The sequence below is a fragment of the Physeter macrocephalus genome, chromosome 5, assembly GCF_002837175.3.
Source record: "Physeter macrocephalus isolate SW-GA chromosome 5, ASM283717v5, whole genome shotgun sequence".
Taxonomy (NCBI): domain Eukaryota; kingdom Metazoa; phylum Chordata; class Mammalia; order Artiodactyla; family Physeteridae; genus Physeter; species Physeter macrocephalus.
The window spans coordinates 90,639,396-90,661,613 of NC_041218.1; the positions used below are offsets into that span (position 1 = coordinate 90,639,396).

Below are 22,218 nucleotides of genomic sequence, written 5' to 3' on the forward strand. Positions count from 1 at the left end.
CGGGAGGATCCCGCGTGCCGTGGAGCGGCTGGGCCCGTGGGCCATGGCCGCTGGGCCTGCGCATCCGGAGCCTGTGCTCCGCAATGGGAGGGGCCGCAGCGGTGAGAGGCCCGCGTACCGGAAAAAAAAAAAAAAAAAAAACCAATATGTGATAAACTAGATTTACAGAGTAATAAATCGGGGAGAAGGAATTTGTGCCTGACAAAAAGTATCCTGTCTTACTGTACAGCTTTTCCCCACCTGACCGTGATTTCAGGGTTGGAACTTCCTCTTGTCCTCAGTCTCCCAGAAGTTTCCAGTGCATGTCGAAAGGGAGTGAGGAGGAAACTTTCCAAGTTAGTTGTCAGAAAGGACAAGAATTTAAAAGTGCAGGGGCTCTCTCATGAGATGTGACGGAGCCCTTAGTCCCTGCCATGTTGGGACTCGAGCCCGTCGTTTAGACATACACAGGACGCTGGCGCTTACGGGTCCTTAGAGATGGATTCTTCACTCCAAACCCCTGAATTCACAGATGACTGAGGCCTCCAGAGGGTAAGTAACTTGCCCAAATGGGGCAGAGCCTGGATTATAACTCGGTTCTCTTTCCATCAAAGCATCTTACCATTGCGCTGCCCCAGCTCATTTTTCTCTGAGAGGGAACCACGTACACAACCAGGAAGTGAATGAAAGTGAAGGAGTCTACATCCCAAGAAGGGACCCTGGTTCCCCTTCCTGGCTCTGCCACTGCATATCTGCGTGAACTTGGGAAAGTTACTCTGCCCTTCTGGACCTTGGGCTCCTCATCTGTAAAACAACTTTGACAACAGCTAATTTCAAAAAGTCCACGATGCTAAGTTTGCTCCTAACCTCGGGCTGTTTTCATGCAGCTTCCAGCAGTATTCATTTCTCAGCATAGGATTATGGAAAAAGTTATAGTCAGGCTGTGTAAATGGGGACAGCCTACAGGAGCAAGAGCTCTGTGAGTCTCTGTTATTAACTGAGGAAGGACAAGGGCAGGAGGGAAAGGTGCAGGTGAGAGACAAGTAGCCTGCCCCCCTTACACGGACCTGCCACACGGAGGTGGACACGGCTGACTCCAGGTGCGATCATCTCAGATAGGCTGATTGCTGCAGTCTGAGGTTATCTGGCTGATATCCACTTCTCTCCTTTCCAAGACACCACTGATTAGAGCTCTGGAACTTAGGGAGACGCAGTAGGTGAGCTAAGTCACATTTTCTCCTTTCGATGCATTGCTGACTGAGCTAACAGGGCCAGGGAAGTCAGTGAGGCAGTCCAAGAGTAATTTGAAAGCCAGTTAAGGCAAGAGTAGAGACCCACACGTGCTAGCTTCCAGCAGAGTTTTGAGATACACTCCTTGTTTACGTCAAATTATAGAAATACAGAGATTAACCAAATGTGCGATGTCATTTTAACAGAGCTTTCTTTTTCCATGGTAAATCCATGGCATGTTCATGATCCATCTTTTTTATAAAGCAAAGAATCATCACTGATGTAACGTTTGGCCCCTTTTGTTGTCCCCAGATCAAGTTTGGCTTAACATGCAACTTTTTCCAAGATAGCCCATCAGGTCTGCAGCCGCCTCCCCTGGATCTGATGCTGATTCAGAGTTGTGTGGGAAGAGCAGGACAGGGTGGGGAATGCAGGGGTGGATCACTCCCTCCCTGTGTGTGTCTTAGGCTCTAATGCCGCTGGACAAAATGGAGAACTGCAAAGAGCTGCGACCTTGGAAAATGTTACCGGGACAGAATTTCAGCTTCAGGATTTTGGTGGAATAAGGGCTTTGCAGGCAGCAGCAAATCTGGCTGGAAGGGTTGTGCTAGAGGACCCTTAAAGCTGCATTTGCGTGGCACTGCAAATAAAATTGAACAATGCCGGTCGACCACGTCATTGGGAGGGAGCAGCTGTTGGAAATTAAGGCCCCTTCTTGGCAACCATCATTGCCTTGGTGTTACCATTCCTTCTCCCATGGTGACTGTTGCGTCGTATGAAGAGGAAAGTGACATCCTTGGGCAGCCACACAAGACCAGTTGTCATGCTGAGGATGCTGGACAGGCAGGCAGAGGTCATGAGCCCCTCACCTTACTTCTCCCTTTGCGGGAGATCCCTGGAGTGGCGGGAAGTCGCGCTTTTCCGGCTTCTCCCAGGTCCTTCCTGGCCCCTTCCTAGGGTAATAGTTGTCCTGCTGAGACCTCTAGTGGCCATCCTGGTAACGACAGGCGTCTGAGGCAGGAGGGGAGGAAGTCAGACGCTGTGGGCTGCCCCAAAACACAGCCAAGCATGTCCTAGGTGGTCTGTGGAGGCCTCAACCTGAAATACTTTCTAGATGGAGGAAAGGGTGTATCAGAGGCCTGAGGCCCCTGAAATATCAGCCTGGAGGCCTAGTGGTCTGTCGCCTTGGGAACATGCCCAAGCTGGCCGTTAGTCATGGTGAGGAGGACTCTACCTCCTGTTATACCAGCTTAGTTCTGGGATCTGCTGGATCCTTCCTGACCTGCCCTAAGCTATACCTCTAACCCCACTGTTACCTGAAACCAAACTGAGCTCCCTCGAGTCTGAAGAGCCAGCCACCAGGAGCCTGGTTATCTGACAGACGCGTGTACCAACCCACATTTGCCCCCAGGGGCCCTGTGTAGACTGGCCTGGCTTGAAGGCCAGGTGGCTCTGCACTGCTTCCCCAGACGTTCACCTCCCGGAGGGACAGAACACCAGCCCACCACTGCCACCACCACCCACACTCTGATCCTCGGGGCTTCCCGAGGACAGTTAAGTAGGGTACACCTGACTGACACAAGCCTGGATTGTTTTCACTGTTCGAACCCAGTGGTTTTCAAAGTGGTCTGGTCTGGTCCCCAGACCAGCAGCCTCAGCATCACCCAGGAACTTGTTAGAAACGCAGATGCTCAGGCCCCACCCCACACCTACTGAATCAGAAACTCTGCAAGTGGGACCCAGCCACCTGTGTTTCTCAGGCTTCCAGACAGTGGTGAGGCTCGCCCTAGTTTAAGGCCCCTGCTCCAAGCAATGATGCAGAAACGTCAGTATATACGTGATGACGAACTCTTAGCTTATTTAAATGTGGGCGCTGACCCCTCACCCACAGAGATTTAGTAGTTCTGCCGTGGGCATGCAGAAACCTGATTCTTAAATCATCATTCCGTGTAATTCTGATGCAAGAGCTCCACAGACCACCGTTTTGAAAAAGTCTGTTCTTAAAAGAACAGGGCCATCTTCACCACACAGTTTTGCTTCCTCTCTTGAATTAGTAATAAATATTGTTCTTATATCTCACTGGTCACGAGAGAGACGTCAGTAAACATATCAGATACTCCAGGTCTTTGAAGCGGGTCATATTTTCCCTCGGCAAATGAGGTTTTGCTGCTGCTGTGAGGAAAACCTCAGTAGAGCCCATATCACAATCCAAAAGTGAAATCTTCCTCCGGAAAGAGGTGATAATTCCTGAGGGAACAGAAAGAACGGGAGGCCTGTGGCTTCTTGTGAGTCTGGATCTCTGGGTGGTATGTCAGGCTCGACTGAGAAGCTGTGTGTCATCTTTGGGCTGTGAGTCCATCAGAGAGAAAGTTGCCCTTTATTCTCCCTTCTCGAACAATTCGAGATTTAGTGGTACTTTCTCAACAAGACCCAAGACATTGGTTTATTATAATACTGCTAGGAGGAAGGGGTTTTCAAGACTTGAGGTTATGAGTACACTTGGCTTATACAGCCTCTGCGTTGATCACCCTGGAAAAATAGAGTTCACTTTTTGTGAAGATTCTTGTGAATGTAAAGTCCCAGCTCTTCTCAACACAGCTCTGGGCCCTGCTGGGAGCTCCAGGGGGGATTTGCCCTCTTTCTTCTCCTGTCCCATGTAACATTCCCATTTAAACACCTCCCCCAGTTCTCTCCGGAGCACCTACACCTTCACAGGGCACTGATTCGTTGGGCTGTGCTCTGGGAAGACACGTAAGCAGAGTCACGTTTTTCAAGGATCTGATGGGAGCAGAGCAAGAGACATGGTGCTGGCACTCCTTGTCGCCACCTAGGATTCTCAGTCCTTGTCCAGGCGCCTGTGTGCACGGGTTTTGTCTGTTTGGGGGCAGCAGCTTTACCAGGTCAGGACTCTAGTCTTTAAAATCATGTGGGTAGAGCAGGCAAAATGCTGGCTCCCTTCCGTCCTCCCTTCCTCCCTTTGTTCGTTGCCGCCTTCCTTCCATCTTCTGCCCCTTACCCGTTTTCCCACGCTCCCTTTCCCATGTTTTCCTCTGCTTCTGTGAATTTCTCCAGCTTTGCCTCCCCTCTCCTCTCCTCTCGCCGGGCCTCCCACAGTCCTGAAAAGCAGCCCCCACCCCACCCCGTGAACTCCAAGAGCCTCACCAGCGCTAACTGCGGAAGCTACAGGCATCCTGCCAGGCGGGGAATGTCACCTTCATTTACTGGAAAGCATAATTAAAAGACAGATCTCACATCTCCCCTTGCTCAGACAGAGGGAGACGCAAGGAAGGGAAGAGCAGCAAAGGAAAATCCAAAAAGAAGCTGCAAACAGTGTCGAATTTTAAACTCTGTGTCCAGAAGAAGTGCCGCCCACACTGTCCACAGCACTGGGGCTCGGGTCAAAGCATGAGACTTAAATTCCTGAGTCAGCAGGGAAGAGAGGAGGAGGAGGAAGAAAAGAGGGCAGTGTTGAAAATAGGGCAGTAGTAAAGAGAGGAGATGTCTTTTGTCCAGAGCATAAATCCCCTCTTCCCAGGGATGTTCCTGGGTCAGGAAGGACTCCCTTTGGGAGCTGGGAATGGGCGGGGCCGGCCTTGCTGGTGGGCAGCACTGATTTTCCTCTCGCTTCCTTGTTCTTTGTTCCTGCACCCAGGGCACCATGAGTGCACGACCCGTGTAGTCCACAGGGGCCCGAGCTCAGAAGGGCCCCATGCTTGGGGGTTGATGCTCTGCAGCCCCAGTCTTGTGTTTTGTCAGTGAAGTCTGACGGGGCGATGGCACATTGGAGAGTGTAGGGGGTGGGGAGGCTTGGAGACTGGTCACGGGGCCCTGCTTCCTGCTGCCTCCCCACCCCCGCTTCCTCTCCCTACCCCACCCCGTCCCCAGCTCCCTGGGGATGGGTTCTCAGCCCAGTTGTCCGCACCCTGGAACCTGGGCCCTGCTCAGCCTCCCCTCCTTGTGCCCCAGGAAGGGCCCGGGTGCAGGTGAGGAAGGTCATGGTTGGGTGCACCTGTCCTGCCGCATCCTGGGGCCGGGCACAGCAGTGGCCTTCCCACCCAGGACTAGCAGGGCTGCAACGTGTCTGGTGGGCCGCAGGTAGGAGGTCACAACTCAAGGAGGGAAGAACCTCTTGCCCACCCCGATCCATTTACCTAGTACAGAGGTTGCAGTACCCGGGGTCACCCATCTGCCGTGGGCTGGGGATACCACCCATATATCCCCTCATGGGAAGGGGAGATCCCCCAAGGCCTGCCCCAAGCCAGGGAACAATGTGTCGAGCCATCAGCTGGTGGGAGGGGGAACACCAGCAGCCGTCAGGCCTGAGAGGGCACACAGGGCAGGGCTCCTGGGCGCCTATGAGGCTCTGAAGTATCCCTGAGCCAGAGGCGCACCCCCAGCCACTCTCTCGAGCCCACTCTGTGCCTGGGGGACCCTCTCTTCCTTCCCAGTCTTCCTGAATCTGTCTGTGTTTTGTTTGTTTGTTTTTTTAATAGATTTTTTTTTTTTTTTTTTTTTGGCTGCCTTGGGTCTTCGTTGCTGTGCGTGGACTTTCTCTAGTTGCAGCGAGAGGGGGCTGCTCTTCATCTGCGGTGCGCGGGCTTCTCATTGCAGTGGCCTCTCTTGTTGTGGAGCACGGGCTCTAGGCACGTGGGCTTCAGTAGTTGTGGTGCGTGGGCTCAGTAGTTATGGCTCGTGGGCTCTAGAGCGCAGGCTCAATAGTTGTGGCGCATGGGCTTAGTTGCTCCGTGGCATGTGGGATCTTCCCGGACCAAGGCTCGAACCCGTGTCCCCTGCATTGGCAGGCGGATTCTTAACCACTGCGCCACCAGGGAAGCCCTGTGTTTGTTTTTTTCTGGCCAGCTCAAGGCATCCTCCAGGGACAAAATACATTTGTGTGATTTCAATGATTGCACAAATGAGTTAAATGCTCTTAACGTTTGCACTTAAAACTGGCATTGCATTATGTAAAAATGCATGGTAAATTCATGCTAACCATTTAAATTTTTAATTTTTATTTACTTAGAATGACATTAAATAGGAAATAAGAAACACCATGACTGGTGGTAGTTGCACAACAATGGGAATGTATTTAATACCACTGAACTGTATGCTTAAGATGTACATGTAATGTGTAAATGTAAAAAAAGTCTAAGTGGTGAGTTTTATGTTATGTGTATGTTACCACAGTAAGAAAAAAGAAAAAAGAATGAAAACAAACATCATGACAAGGCTAGAGAGAGAGACCACATGAAAAAAGGGAAAAGCCTGCTTTTTGAACGGTTCTCATTTAACACTGAGCCTGCAAGTGTTGCAGCTCATAGTCCTTCCTGACTTGCAGATGATCAAGTTAAATCTTACACAGGAAATTCTAATGCTGTGGGGGGAAAAGATCCCAGTTTGTGACTAAAGGTAATTTCAACCTTAGTATCCATTCATCTACAGGAGAAAAAAAGGAGGAAACCTAAGAATGAAAAAATAAATAAAAGAGAGATTCTTGAATGAAAAAAAGATAAAAGAGATTCTTGCATTTAGACGAGCACCCATCACATTTCTAGGTGACCTCGGATATGCACAGGGCAGTGTGAGAGTTCCAGGGTGAGGTCAGTTCATTAATTTATGAGAAAATGTCTTTAAGAACATAGCTTCTCACACTCAACACAGATTGTCTGTATTACCAGTATATTGCAAATGATTTAGGTCATTTATCAGCCTCCTGTCTGAAGTCTGGTGCCTCCAAAGATAATTAAGAAGCTTGTGGGCTTCCCTGGTGGCGCAGTGGTTGAGAGTCCGCCTGCCGATGCAGGGGACACGGGTTCGTGCCCGGGTCTGGGAGGATCCCACATTCCGCAGAGCGGCTGGGCCCGTGAGCCATGGCCGCTGAGCCTGCGCGTCTGAAGCCTGTGCTCCGCAATGGGAGAGGCCACAACAGTGAGAAAAAAAAAAAAAAAAAAAAAAGAAGCTTGTAATTTCTCATCACTTTAGTATGCAAAAAGGAAATAAAGCAGATTTCAGTGCAGAAAATATTTCTGGAGCACCATTTGTCAAAGTAAAATTTGTGGGGCTACATTTTAAATGAGATTTTTAAAAGAGAGTATAGCATTGTGACCTTTCCAGGTTAAGAAAATTTTGGCTAAACTGAGGCCTGCTACGGTTTGCAAATCCCTCATAATTACTCTCCATGGACCAGTAATGTATCCACCCAAACACACCTTTCTCTGCACTCCTGCGAATCCCAGTAAGCTCTTTAGGTAGGCGTGGGAAGCTTAATGTATTTCCTGTGAAATCATACCATTCTCCTTGATCAGCTAATCCCAGCTTTGCAAATTGAAAAAATTTCATTCCTGGCATCAACAGTCTGTTAAATTAGTTCTGATTAATAATTGAATCTTAAGACCCTTTCAAGGCAACATTTACAACAACAGATTAGTGGGGAAGGGAGAGTGAAGCCACGTAGCACCATTTCCTGATAGAACAGACTGGTGACCTCAACTGGAGGTTAAAGGTAGAGTCCAGACTCTGGGGAAGTTTAATTCCTTAGAAAAATCACAGAAATACACGGACACTTCTCCCCTGCATACTGATGGGCCTAGCATGTATTTCCTGGTAATATACATTTATTGGTGATCTAGACACATTCTTCTTGGACTTGGAGTGTGACTGCAGGTCATAGTCTTGTGGTTCACATTAAGCCCTCTTGGATTTTGAATTATTTATAAGGCATTGCAGAGTATTTCTTCCTTTAATCCTGAAAGAGAAAATACAGCCCTCCTGAAATGTCAGACTGAGAAACGGATAGGCTCCTAGCTTAACAATAGAAAGAATAGCCCTTCTGGATGTTTTCCAGGCATAGAGGATGTCCAAATAACTCTAGATCATTGTGGCAAATCCTTTAAGCATGCTTGTGCTTGTACAATACCAGAACTTGCTTGGGCCGAGATTTTCCCAGCCCAGTCTATGACTGAAGGTAATTTCTGTCCTATTACTCTTTCACCCACTGAACAAAGAAGGAAACCTAAAAGTAAAAGAACATCAGCACCCATCACCTTTTTAAGTAACCCCTAGGGTTTCTCAGTGGAGGCCTTGAGGCTGCCCTAAAATGTTGCATCAGAACTACCTGGGGGATTGGTTTAAAACGCGGTAGCCTGCATTCTGCCCAGATCTACCGATTCTGGTTCTTTGGGAATTTTTTAGTTACTCGGACACTCTTAGGTAGTAAAATTTGAGAATTACTGACCTCCAGACAATTCATTAATTTCAGTGAATTATTGTATTTTCAAAGCCTAATGATCCAATGATTCTACTGTATGCATGAGAATCTTTAAATCCCTTGCTTAGTAAGGCTAATATGTATGTTTTGTAATTCCCAGAGGTTGAGAGCAGATTTCTTTCAGCATTCACCCTCCTAGTAAGCACGTTTTGAGGAGGTACTATGACCTGGGCACTGTGCTGGCTTCTGTGAGCTAACTGATCCTCATGGCTTCTCTCTGAGCAGGGATACCCTGCGTGTTTGGTGTGCTTAGGAAAACCTCAGGGTGGAAGCAAGCACTGAGAAGTGAATCTTCAGGAGGATTAGGGAAAAAGGTAATCGTGGTAATGGCTAAGAGACTCCCAACTCCCTTGCATCCTTGTGATTTTGCCGTATGCCAGGGGCTTTGCCTGTATTATCTCATTTCTTCCTCACAGTCATCTATGAAATGGGGTTGAGTATATTGTCCCATTTTACAGACGAGGACACTATAGCTCAGCAGCGCTGTTCGACTGGTCAGCAGTGGAGCAGGGATTCCCTCTCAACAGTCTGCTTCCAGAATGCAGGCTCTTATTCGACGCTCTTCCCACCATCCTGGTGGTTTTCCTTTCCCTTATAAGGCAGAAACTAGGAGGTGATGCAATGAAATGTGAATATTTTGTGCTGCCATGTGTCCGTCCAATTTCTGTTACAATGGTGATTCGTTGTGTATTAAATCCATGAAGCGCACATGCATTCCAGGCTCTGGGGGTACAAAGAGAAGCAGTGTGTGTCAAGAAGCTCCCAGTTTCTAAAATGTTGAGTCACATGGAAAGTTCAGAATTAAAACTCAGCACCCCCAGCTTCCCTGAGCAATTTTGAGCCCATTTAACTGCGTGGCCTGCCTTCCTAAAATTCTGTCAGGGGAAGGAGTTCCCAACTCCCTTGCATTAGTGTGATGTCAGAATAACCGCCCGTTTGGCTGTTCTTACTCAAGCAAAACCACTCCTGGGGGCAGTAAATTTGGAACTGAAGCCTCTTTGTCATGCAGTCTGGGGAACTGTAATTTTTAACATCTTTCAGTGTGTTAAAGTCCATCTTTTTCCTCCTTCCTGAATGCTGATAAAATTTACTGGGCTCCCAAAACCGGCCCCCTCAATGTCATCCCTGATAATAAAGAGCAAAGCTATCTATGCCCGAGAACAGCAGGGAGGTTTCTGCAGAAGAAGTGGGGCATGTGGTCTGAAATCATTACTGTGTAGCAGCTTCTGTGACAGTTAAAGTCTAGTTAAAATAAGTTGGTAAATTCTAGCTGTGTCCTAGCCTGCTATGAAGGCTGAATACAAACCAGAATATCTCACTGTCAATAGGAAAACTGTGTAAAAATATCTTGAAGACCCTTTAGACTTGCCCTGAAAACTAACATTGCAGATGTCTTTCACCCCAAACCAATCAATATGTAAGACTTTTCCTCACCCCTCTTATATTACAGGTGTTCCTGTGGGGGCTTCCTAGGGGCTCAGTTACAGGCTGTGGGACCTGGGGCAGGCTCAGATCTTACAGCAAACTACAATTCACAAGCCTCCCTGCCCCCTCACAATTTGGTCCCCAAATGCAAAGCTACATTCAGAGACCCTCCTCCCAAACATAACTATAGACAGAGAGGGTGTCTTTCTCTGCCCTGCTCAGACTTTGTAAGCACCCCAAGCTGCTTCCCCGACCTTGAGATCCCCGCGTCCAGGATCACCACCAACACCGTGTGCTTTCCCGACCTCTGCTCCTAGGTCGCCGAGCGTAGCTGGAGAAAGATGCCACAACTGACTTCTGTTGAGCACTCATTGCCACTGGGTACCTCCTTCATCCATTCTCGTTGGTCCTTCATGCCTCCCTTCCAGAAGTGGCTCCAAACTTCCTCCTCTTTGCTCAAGTTCAAAATACACCTCCACCCTCGGTGGACCCTGGCCAGCCCCTCTGCCGGAGTGACGCTCATCCAGTAACAACTTCAGATCCCTTCCTGTCCATCTCAAATCTTTATTTTCACACTTTTGTTATTCCCTCACCACTGAATCTGTCCTGTTTCTGTCCCAGAGACTACTCTTCCTCCTGAGTTCATTTTCTTTTAATAACTTCCCATTCCCCCTCCGCCCCAGCCCCTGGGAACCACCGTTCTATTCTTTGTCTCTATGATTTTGACTAAGTATCAGGACACAAAGCTGTGTGAGGTATCATATAGCTGGGTAACAGAATATGGATCCAAAAGATTTTGACAGGTTGGACCTAATAGTATGAAGTTCAACAATTTTCAAACAATAAGGAACTGACCTTGGCTCTCAACACCCAACCACACAAACAGAGAGGCCACAAGTCAGGAGCTATATGGAGGCAAGGCACAAGGGATTTAGTTAAATGGCAAGGTCATTGGGCACGAATACTGTGAAAAAGCTAATGGAATCTCAGGCTGTAAAAGATAAAATGTCTAGAGCAAGGAAGGGCATGTCCTCCATTTAACAGTATTTGATTCAGGCCTGCAGTGCTGATTTTAGCTCTGGAGACCACATTTAAAGCAAGGGTACAGAACACTTGGTGGGCATTCAGAAAGGAACAAATGGGATGACAAAAATACCTAAAACAGGTCCTCTGGCTGTGTGCTAAGGGCTATCCAGAGGAAGAGACATTAGACAGGTTCTTTGTAGCTATGTTATAGGACACCAGGAGGAGGCCCTACAGAATACTGGTTCATCCCAGGCCAATGAGGAACTCTCCAACTCTCTGAGCTGCAGAACATGGAAAGAACTTTTGGGAGGTAATTAGGGGAAGTTTCCAAGTTCAGTGGATATTGAGATGGAAATTTCAGCTTCCTCTCTTCACGTATCTTCCACCACCAAGATCCTTGATTATTTCTATCTGCCTAGAACTAAGCACATCATATATCACATTAAAGTTGAAAAGCCAACATTCATTCTTTTTTTTTCTAACATCTTTTTTGTTTGTTTGTTTTGTTTTGTTTTGTTTTTTTGCGGTACGCGGGCCTCTCACTGTTGTGGCCTCTCCCGTTCCGGAGCGCAGGCTCCGGACGTGCAGGCTCAGTGGTCATGGCTCACGGGCCCAGCCGCTCCCCTGCATCGGCAGGCGGACTCTCAACCACTGAGCCACCAGGGAAGCCCTCTAACATCTTTATTGGAGTATAATTGCTTTACAATGTTGTGTTAGTTTCTGCTGTATAACAAAGTGAATCAGCTATATGCATACATATAGCCCCGTATACCTTCCTTCTTTCATCTCCCTCCCACCCTCCCTATCCCACCCCTCTAGATGGTCACAAAGCACAGAGCTGATCTCCCTGTGCTATGCAGCTGCTTCCCACTAGCTATCTATCTTACATTTGTTAGTGTATATATGTCCATGCCACTCTCTCACTTCGTCCCAGCTTACCCTTCCCCCTCCCCGTGTCCTCAAGTCCATTTTCTATGTCTGCGTCTTTATTCCTGTCCTGCCCCTACGTTCATCAGAACAATTATTTTTTTTAGATTCCATATATATGTGTTAGCATACGGTATTTGTTTTTCTCTTTCTGACTTACTTCACTCTGTATGACAGTCTCTAGGTCCATCCACTTCACTACAAATAGTTCAATTTCGTTTCTTTTTATGGATGAGTAATATTCCATTGTATATATATGCCACATCTTCTTTATCCATTCATCTGTCAATGGATACTTAGGTTGCTTCCATGTCCTGACTATTGTAAATAGTGCTGTAATGAACATCCAACATTCATTCTTATAGCTACAGGAAAAGAAAGTATTCAGTGATTTAAGAAAAGTTTAAAATTCAGAAAGTTTGTAATACAGGACAACTTCCTTGACTCATTATAGGGTATCCACTAAAAAACAATGGTAAGCATCATTCTTTTTTTTTTTTTAATAGTCATATACGTTTTGACTCCCAACAATTGCTGGTTTCTTTTCAACTTTTTTTTTAAATTTATTTATTATTTTTGGCTGCGTTGGGTCTTCGTTGCTGCGTGCAGGCTTTCTCTAGTTGCGGCGAGCTGGAACTACTCTTCGTTGCAGTGCGTGGGCTTCTCATTGCAGTGGCTTCTCGTTGCAGAGCATGGGCTGTAGGTGCGTGGGCTTCAGTAGTTTTGGCTTGCAGGCTCTAGAGCGCAGGCTCAGTAGTTGTGGTGCACAGGCTTCGTTGCTCTGCAGCATGTGGAATCTTCCCTGACCAGGGCTTGAACCCGTGTCCCCTGCATTGGCAGGCGGATTCTTAACCCCTGCACCACCAGTGAAGCCCAGCAAGCATCATTCTTAATTGTGAAACATTGGAAGTCCTTCCTTTAAGGTGAAGAACAAGATGCCTTGACCACCACTACCATTAAGCATTATGCTGAAGGTTCTAATATAGCATCAAAAACACTTTACCCACCTATGAGAACATAAGATGGATAGAAAGGGCGTAAGACAGAGATATGGGTTTGATACCGAGCTCTACAGCTTACAATTTACACGACCTTAGGACATTTATTTAACCCTATCTTTTTCTCATCTATAAAATGAGCAATCCTATCTACCTCAAGTAGGTTTTGTGAGGATTGTGCCTCTGAGGGGACACAAACAGATCCCTAACGGAAACAGATGGCACCCTCAATCAGGGTAATTAGAAGGGTTTATTGAAGCAACTATTTACAAAGACGTGGGCAGGACTAAAGAGAACGGAGAGGGATGGTGAGGCATTCCCAGGTTACCAGCAAAGGTAGCCATTACGTAGGGAGTGGTTACAAACAGCTGGAGAGAAATGTAGCCACAGCTGTCTCAGTAGCTGGCTGTGGGAGAGGCCCTCTCCCAGGAGCTGTGGCCTTCAGTAGAAGGATGCTGCCACCCAACCTGTGATCCTTAGGAGAGAAAAACCCCCAACCTCTCCCATCCTCCAACCTCCTGCCAGTGTTTCCTATTAGCTGCAGCCAAGAGGGCAAAAGAGGCCAATTGATGCAGTCTAAAGGGGTCAGCCTCCTGGGATGTAGGGCTGGGTGGAGGAGAAGGGAGCTGGAGGAGCAACCAGAAAATACCAAGCAAAGTGCTTAATATACTTTCTTCTTCTTCTTCACTCCCCCCCAGTTGCATTTTCCTCATCAAGCAACACTGATCTGTACATTGAGAATTGTTGAGCCACTCTTTTACCTTTTCAAAAAAGCCTCAGTTCAGAGGGATTCGTGATTTTGTTTGATCCCTGTAGCACTTTATTCAGTAAATGGGGCAGTGGTTTTATAATGAGGCTTGAGATCTAATAACTTTTCAAAGATCACAGAGGGTCTAAGGCTATAACCCAAAATTATTAGATTTGTGAGATGTCCCAGAGAGACAGATGTTAAAAAACGTTATTTGAAGATGAACTCTTTGAGTAAACTAATGAATCTTAAACATTATCATCATCCAGCCACTTCTACTGGGCAGAAAATTGCATCTCCAAAGAAGTATCTGACTCCATTTAAAATAAAGTATGGGTGCAGAGTATACATGCATATATTTCTATATATTATTTATAATAAAGGATATATATATACAACAAAAGATACATATATTACTAAAAGAGAAAGAAGAATCAGAACCAAGGATGGAACACAATTCAGATATGCTAATCATAAAAGTTACTCTAGTTGCTGCGGCTGAGCATCAGATTTGATTCTGAGATTCTTGGCATCAGTAAGCACATTTCTCAGCAGAAAAGAAGCAACATACTGTTTTCTCAGGGTGGTAAAAAGGGAAGTGTTCCTTTTAAAAAGTTCTATAGTTTCTTACGGAAGGAACTTCTTTTTATGTGACACACTGAGTGGCATAAAGGACAGTGTCCTAGACAACAGCTTTGTAACTGTATGATAAAAAGGAGTGTTTTCCATGGCTTAGTTCTTGAAATCAGGGCATAAAAGCACATCTGAGCAAAGGTGATTCTGGGAGAAGCTAAGGTGATGGTCCAGGTGTGGAGCCTCCTGGTGTTCTAACATGGTCAGTGGTAGACATTAGAGAACATAAGGGAAGAGGGGAGATATTCCTTCCCTTTGAGATGATCTTCCTAAGTAGCGTTTCTGTCAGGCAGGCTTTTGATCAGCACAGGTATCTGGAGGTTATTCTCTCCATCAAGGTCTACAGGGAGCGCTAGGGTCCAACAATGCAGACCGACAGAGGTGGAGTTTGGTGGACATATCAGCAGGTGATCAGGCTGGGCCGACAGTCTACTATGATAGCATTGTGACTTCTCACTCATGGAGACATGAGGTCGCTACAGGCAGCAGGTCAGAGCTCGTTCTGGGAAGTGACTCAGCGGTGCCTCTCTTCTGCCATCGTCCAGCCCTTTGTTTTCTACTATCGGCGTAAGAGGAGACAAATCAACTCAGGGTTAGAAAATACTCTCCAAATTTCACCTCCTTCGAGTTTAAGCCTCCAGTACAACTTCCCCAAAATGCCATACAGTCTGCCAGCTGGAAGAATCAGCCCCTCACCTTTTGCTGGGAGTTACAGACCAGGGCTAGTTAGAATCCCCATCCCCTGAATTTTAATGCAGGTGAAATGAGATGAAAATGAACTTCAGGGGTGGACTTGAAAGAAACTGATATAGGAGCTGCCACATACTGCCACCTCCAGGCTCCAGGCACTTTAAAACATTGCCTCTGTTCACTACTTACCTTTCAGTTAGCTGGTATTATCTTCAATTTATTTTTCAGAGGAGGAAATGAGGTTCTGAGGTGATGAGCAATTGCCCAGGGTCACACACTGATAGGGCTGCGTTGGCGCCCAGCTTTCTCTGACCGCAAGCACAGGATCACACCGCCACTCCCCTCCAGGCAGCAGAAGGCCTGATGCTCCAGCCTCTGTGATTTGAAGAAGGGCAGGTCTACCTGCCTATGTATGAGCTGCTGGTCTTGCCCGGCGTCCCAGGTCCCCGACTGCTTACCGGGTCCAGCTGCCTCCATCCCTGCAAAGTCCCAGAACAGCACGTGAGGAAAGATGTTGTACAGTTGAAAAACTGAGTGTCTGTAAACAACCTTCGCTATCTCAGAGGTGGACAGCAAAGCCCAGTTACGCAGAGCTGCATGATGCTCTGTTAATTGCCCTTCATATTTGGCTTAGTGGGTTTTTCTAATTAGAGCCCCTGACCTCCCCCAAAAGAAACTAAGAATAGAAGTGGCTTTGTGTTATTGATTCCAGATCATATTTTTCCTTGTTTTCCTTGACCTCCATTTAACTTCTCTCTCTTCATCTCAAAAATCCTATGAAGTGAACAATGCAAAAATGATGGGTAGAAGGTTGATCTTCCAGTTGGAAGCATTTCGATTTATTCTTATATGAGTGTATTGAATTCCATTCTGGCCAAACAAAATTGACTCCCCTGCCTCTATTTTCAAGGCACATCTGCCAACAGCTGTGGTCACTAACCAATTACAAATCAGCACAGTTACGACCTCTGCATTTGCTTCAGTGACATCAAAGGCTATCCAAACTGCAAGCACTGTGTCTTTAGGGTCTTCTCACTCATACCAGTTCCTCTTCAGTTGGGATCTGTGTGGCAAAAGCCCTGAGCTGCCTCAGGGCAGCTTGTAGTCAGAATGGCAGGGTGCAGCTGAAAAGGTAGATGACATTTTTACTGAATAACTACTGCATGCTAGGCACTTTCGTTCAATTATCCTCATTTAGTTCTAACATAACCGTATGAGATAGGTAGGGTTTATTGTCCTCATTGGAGAGGTGACAACACAGGCCCAGAGACATTGGGTTACTTGCTCAAGCTCACACAGTGAGTCACTAGCTGGGGCAGGATTTGAACCCAGTTCTCTCTGATTACAAAGCCCATTGTCTCTTCCTTCCGCCATGCTCCTCACACCACTTCATCTCTGGGGGAACCAGGCACCGAACTCCATGAAACTGAGGTCAGTCATTCATGATAGGCAAGCAGCCCTGGAGAAGAAGTTTTTCATATTTTGCTGAGCAAGTCTCCTCCTGATGCAGACACATGTATTTCCCTGGGGAAAAAGAAAATCTCCATTTTTTAACTTAGTGTTATTGTTAGTTTAGGTCCTACTCTTCTTTTTCTCACAATCCCACCTTTATCTTTCTTCCCAGCTTTTATCATTCTCCTTCTCATTTCCAAAATCATTTCCCAACTTCCCTTTTTTCCTCTTAGCTAACTTCTTGCCCAGTCAAGAAATGTGTGGAGGAGGTTGCATTTAGCTGATTATTCACTTAAAATGTACCGAGTCACCTACTACATACCAAGGAGAGACAGACAAGAAAACCATTAAGCACCAGATGCTCCCAGAACACAGAGGGGGAACTACAACTACCTCATGGTAGTTTTGATTTGCATTTCTCTAATGATTAGTGATGCTGAGTCTCTTTTCATGTGCCTATTGGCCATCTCTATGAGTTCTTTGGAGAAATGTCTATTTAGGTCTTCTGCCCAGTTTTTGATTGGATTGTTTGTTTTGTTGTTGTTGAGTTGTATGAGCTGTTTGTATATTTTAGAAATTAAGCCCTTGTCAGCTGCATCATTTGCAAATATTTTCTCCCATTCCATAGGTTGTCTTTTGATTTTGTTTATGGTTTCCTTTGCTGTTAAAAAGCTTGTAAGTTTGATTAGGTCCTATTTGTTTATTTCTATTGCCTTGGGAGACTGACCTAAGAAAACATTGGTATGATTTATGTCAGAGAATGTTTTGCCTGTGTTTTCTTCTAGGAGTTTTATGGTGTTTTGTCTTACATTTAAGTCTTTAAGCCATTTTGAGTTTATTTTTGTGCATGGTGTGAGGGTGTGTTCTAACTTCACTGATTTACATGAGGCTGTCCGACTTTCCCAGCACCACTTGCTGAAGAGACTTTTTCGCATTATATATTCTTGCCTCCTTTGTTGAAGATTAATTGACCATAGGTGTGTGGGTTTATTTCTGGGCTCTCTATTCTGTTCCATTGATCCATATGTCTCTTTTTGTGCCAATACCATACCATTTTGATTACTGTAGCTTTGTGGTATTGTCTGAAGTCTGGGAGCGTTTTGCCTCCTGCTTTGTTCTTTTTCCTCAGAATTGCTTTGGCAATTCTGGGTCTTTTATGGTTCCATATAAATTTTAGGATTTTTTGTTCTAGTTCTGTGAAAAATGCCATGGGTAATTTGATAGGGATAGCATAAAATCTGTATATTGCTTTGGGTAGTATGGCCATTTTAACAATATTAATTCTTCCAGTCCAGGAGCATAGGATATCTTTCCATTTCTTTGAATCATCTTTAATTTCCTTCATTAATGTTTCAAAATATATAAGAACTCTTAAAACTCCACAAAAAAAAGACAGGTAACCCAATTAAAAAACTGGACAAAGGATTTCAATAATTCCTCCAAATGATATACACAAGATATACAGATGACCAATAAGCACATGAAAAGTTACTCGACATCATTAGTCATTAGGGTAATATGAATCAAAACCACAGTGAGATACCATTTCCCACCCGCTAGGATGCCTGTTATGAAAAAGATAGACAAAAAGTGTTAGCAAAGATATGGAGAAAGTGAAACCCTCATATAATGCTGATGGGAATGTAAAATGTTGCAGACACTTTGGAAAACAGTATGGAAATTCCTCAGAAATTTAAACAGTTACCATATAACCCAGGAATTCTACTCCTAGGTGTATATATATATACCTAAGAGAAGTGAAAACATACATCCATGTGAAAACTTGTACAAGAAGGTTTAGAGCAGCATTATTCATAATAGCCAAAAAGTAGGAACAAATAACTATCAGCTGAAGAATGAATAAACAAAGTGTGGTATATGCATACAATGGAGTACTATTTGGCAATAAAAAGGAATGATGTACTGAGTCATGCTATAACATGGATGAACCTTGAAAACATTAAGCTAGGTGAAAGAAGCCAGTCACAAAGGATCACATATTACATTTACAGGAAATGCCCTGAATAGGTAAATCCATAGAGACAGAAGGTAGATGAGTGTTTCCAAAGGCCAGAGGGACGAGACAATGGAGAAGTATTGGGTTTTTGTGGTGATGAAAATGCTCTACAATTAGTTAGTAGTGCTAGTTGCACAACTCTATGAATACACTAAAAATCAATGAATTGTACACTTTACAAGGTGTTTTATGGTATGTGGATTATATCTCAAAGCTGTTACAAAAAGAGTTTCTCTTCCACAGGACTTTTCAGTGGGTGGTAAATCCTCAAGAGGAGTGTATAGCTTATGTTGTATTTAGGATACCTAACTGTCCTCATTTGCCTGGGACTGAGGGTGTTCCCAAACACAGAAGTTTCAGGGCTATTTGGCACATACTTACACTAAAAAACTGTTCAATGTTTATCTGAAATTTAACTAGGCATCCTATATTTATTTGCTCAACCTGGCAACTCTAGTTTTACAAGGTGATCCAGCTCACCTAGATCAAGTTGAAGCAGAGATCTAGAATTAAGGCTAAAAAATCAAAGAGATACAAATAGAGTTTGAAGTTAAGGAAAAGAGCTCCCAAAGTATTTTATAACCTTGGCCAAGACTCTGACCAAATAGTTCTGCAGAAATCTCTTTTCACAAACTTCTGCCTCAAGTTCTCTCATTTCCAAGGTCTATAGCAAAGGGTTCATATCGGAGAACTCTTTAAAAATGATATTAATAAATAGTTATATGAAATAATGTGTTTCTTAGAGGTGTTTCATCTTGGATGAAGCTTAAAACTAAGCTTCCTCCTGGCAGCTGAATACATGATGAATTGTACTATAAGTAAGTATTTTTAGCACACTAGTGCTTTGGCAGACAGCTGTTAAAAAATAGAAGCAGGCTTTGCAGACGCCGCCACACCGGAACCTCCCACGCTGCCCAGCCATGGTCAGCCCTACCATGTTCTTTGACATCGCCGTCGATGGCAAGCCCTTGGGCCACGTCTCCTTTGAACTGTTTGCAGACAAATTTCCAAAGACAGCAGAAAACTTTCGTGCTCTGAGCACTGGGGAGAAAGGCTTTGGTTATAAAGGTTCCTGCTTTCACAGAATAATTCCGGGATTTATGTGCCAGGGTGGTGACTTCACACGCCATAATGGCACTGGTGGCAAGTCCATCTATGGGGAGAAATTTGATGATGATAATTTCCTCCTGAAGCATACGGGTCCTGGCATCTTGTCTATGGCAAATGCTGGCCCCAACACAAACGGTTCCTAGTTTTTCATCTGCACTGCCAAGACTGAGTGGTGGTGGATGGCAAGCATGTGGTCTTTGGCAAGGTGAAAGAGGGCATGAATATTGTGGAAGCCATGGAGCGCTTTGGGTCCAGGAATGGCAAGACCAGCAAGAAGATCACCATTGCTGACTGTGGACAAATCTAATAATAAATTTGACTTGTGTTTTATCTTAACCACCAGACCATTCCTTCTGTAGCTCAGGAGAGCACCCCTTCATTCCCATCTGCTCAAAATATACTATAATCTTTGTGCTCTCATTACACTTCTTTGGGTTCCATGTTTTCCTTATTCCCCTCCAAGTTTAGCTGAATTGCAAAGTTAAGTTTATGGTTATGAAATAAAAACTAAACAACCGTAAAAAAAAAAAAAAAAAAAAAAAAGCAGGCCTGTAGAGTAGGGAAGCCGGGGTGCTTTTCCTTACTGATGAATGAAAATGAAGCCGGTTCTCTGAGCCCAAATGGTTGGAGGGAAGGTGTGTGCCGCTGTGTGATCAGGTTAAAAGGCTATGGCTTGTAATTTGGAAATTAGTGTGTCATGTGTCACTGAGGCAGAATATGAGGGGCGTAGCTCTAACACGAGTTCCCCGGCAATGCTCAGGTACAGGGAGTCAAGGGCCTGCGTGTTTTATCAGGTGAGAGGAGCGGTATCTTAATAATCGAATTTGTGTCCTGGGAAGTTAGGACTCAGTTCAGTGATGGTTCTCCCAGCCACTTCTCAGCACTACGGGTTAGTGGCCACAAGGGGGCACCAAAGCAAGCCCATCCCGGAGGAACGTTGTGCTCGTCCCTGAGTCATTTACACTCCTGGGTGATCATCACAGCCTACCCTTTGAGCTTCCAAGCCTGGACCGCGCCTTTCAGCATTGCGACCCAGTGGGTGAGCGCATGCATTTGCAGTCAGCCAGACAAGGATTTCAGATTTGTCCCGCTTAAAACCTTTGCAGCTTCTTTAGTCCGCAAACAGGGATTATAAAGTACCTCCCTCAGAGGCAGGTGATAAGAATTAAATGAGACAGTGTCTGGAAAGTGCTTAATACCTAATCCCGTGCCTATTGCGTCATAAATGTTTAGGCCCGTAGTACACCCTGGAAGCCAAAGGTGGGTGTGGGTGCTAACAACATCACAGAGAAGGCATTAGCTTCCTCCTGTTCCCTTCCATTCTGCAGTCTTTCCCCCCCTCCTCTCTCCTTCCTCGGGGACCCCCTGAGACCTACTTCATTCTTGGTCTGTTCAGAAGTCTTCATTCTGACAGTTTGCCAAGCATGTTCTCCACAGAAATACCCTATGATCCCCAAAGTTCTGTTCAGTCCTCTCTACCCTAGTATTTCCCCATGTGGGTCAAAAGCCACCTGCATCAGAATCATCTGGACCCAGGAAGTGGGAGTTTCTGGGGATGGACTCTAGGACTCTGCATATTAATGAGCTTCCAAAGTCAATCTAATGCGTGATAAAGCTTGAGAATCTCTGCAGTATTCCTAGTGAGATTTTTTTTTTTCAAATAGAGAATGTAGTACAGATTGATCTCAGCCAGATGCTAGGAGAGAAATTAGCTGATTATCAGATTAAAGTAATTCATGCTGAACTGTGAAGAACAAATAAACTCTCCTTTCAGGAGAATTTGCGTTCTGACATTTTGCAAACCTTAATGAATTTCCAATTAGTGAAACGTCTGAGATGGATGTTTAAAGAAAAACGACATTGCCGGTGACCTACACCTCGGGGAAGACTTCATATGCCCTAGAACCACCTGAAATTCAGTCCCAAGCTTACTGACTGGTGGAGAGGAGGAAGAGAAGTAGAAGGCAAAGGAGGAAGAATGGGAGATGGAGGAAAGGTTAAGAGAGGAGTTGGGGGATGGGTGGACAGGAAGAAAAATCCTCCCAAATGCCCTCACAACATTCAGTGCTTCAGGCTCATCCAAGTGCAGAACGTACTGCTGGAAAATGAACCCCGATGCTATCCTTTTCACTCTATCCCAGAGAAAATCACAACTGAGGCTTCTATTTTATTTGCTACTCAGTTTGATTTTTTAATACGAAGCTGCCCAGTTGCCCAGTCTAATGTAAAGCTGCAAGAGGGTAATAGCCCCTTGCTTCTCTCTAATAGCCCGTTGCTTTTTTCCCAGACCACTTCTTCTCCCTCTAGAGGGGGATATGGCACAGGCCCCAATTCTTAGGCTTCCCCCGTTCTCTCTTACAGCCCCTACGTGAATTCTTCCTAGCTCATGGTTTTAAATACCATCTGTACAAGTGACATTTCCTAAATATGTATCTCCAGTCCCAGCCTCTCCCTTGCAGATGAGATCCTTTTGTCTGTCTCCTCTATGCCTCCACCTAGGTGTATAATAGGTGGCTCAAACTAACACATACAAACTAAACTTCTGGTTTTTCTCAAATAATCTGTTTTTCCCCCAGTGTTCCCCATCCCAGTAAATAGCATCTCACTCACCCAAATGGATTGGATCAAAAACTTCAGAGTCATCCATGAGTCAGTCTCTTTCTCTCCCTCTCTCTCTCTCTCTCTCTCTCTCTCTCTCTCTCTCTCTCTCTCTCTC

General features: G+C 45.4%; 1 protein-coding gene, 1 long non-coding RNA gene and 1 pseudogene across 2 annotated transcripts in view; 2 read left to right on the forward strand and 1 right to left on the reverse strand.

Annotated features, from left to right (window-relative positions):
• The window catches only part of LHFPL3 (LHFPL tetraspan subfamily member 3), a 583,489-nt gene that overhangs the window by 540,937 nt on the left and 20,334 nt on the right, over positions 1-22,218 (forward strand). The gene's annotated exons all lie outside the window — the stretch shown is intronic.
• LOC102983011 (uncharacterized) overlaps positions 14,080-22,218 on the reverse strand; it is a 29,063-nt gene continuing 20,924 nt past the window's right edge. The window contains exons 2-3 of the long non-coding RNA XR_448644.4: positions 15,113-15,402; positions 14,080-14,792 (exon numbers count right to left, since the gene is read on the reverse strand). This is a non-coding gene — a long non-coding RNA (uncharacterized lncRNA). The remainder of the gene's footprint in view (positions 14,793-15,112; positions 15,403-22,218) is intronic.
• On the forward strand, positions 19,313-19,838 carry LOC102982729 (peptidyl-prolyl cis-trans isomerase A-like; annotated as a pseudogene).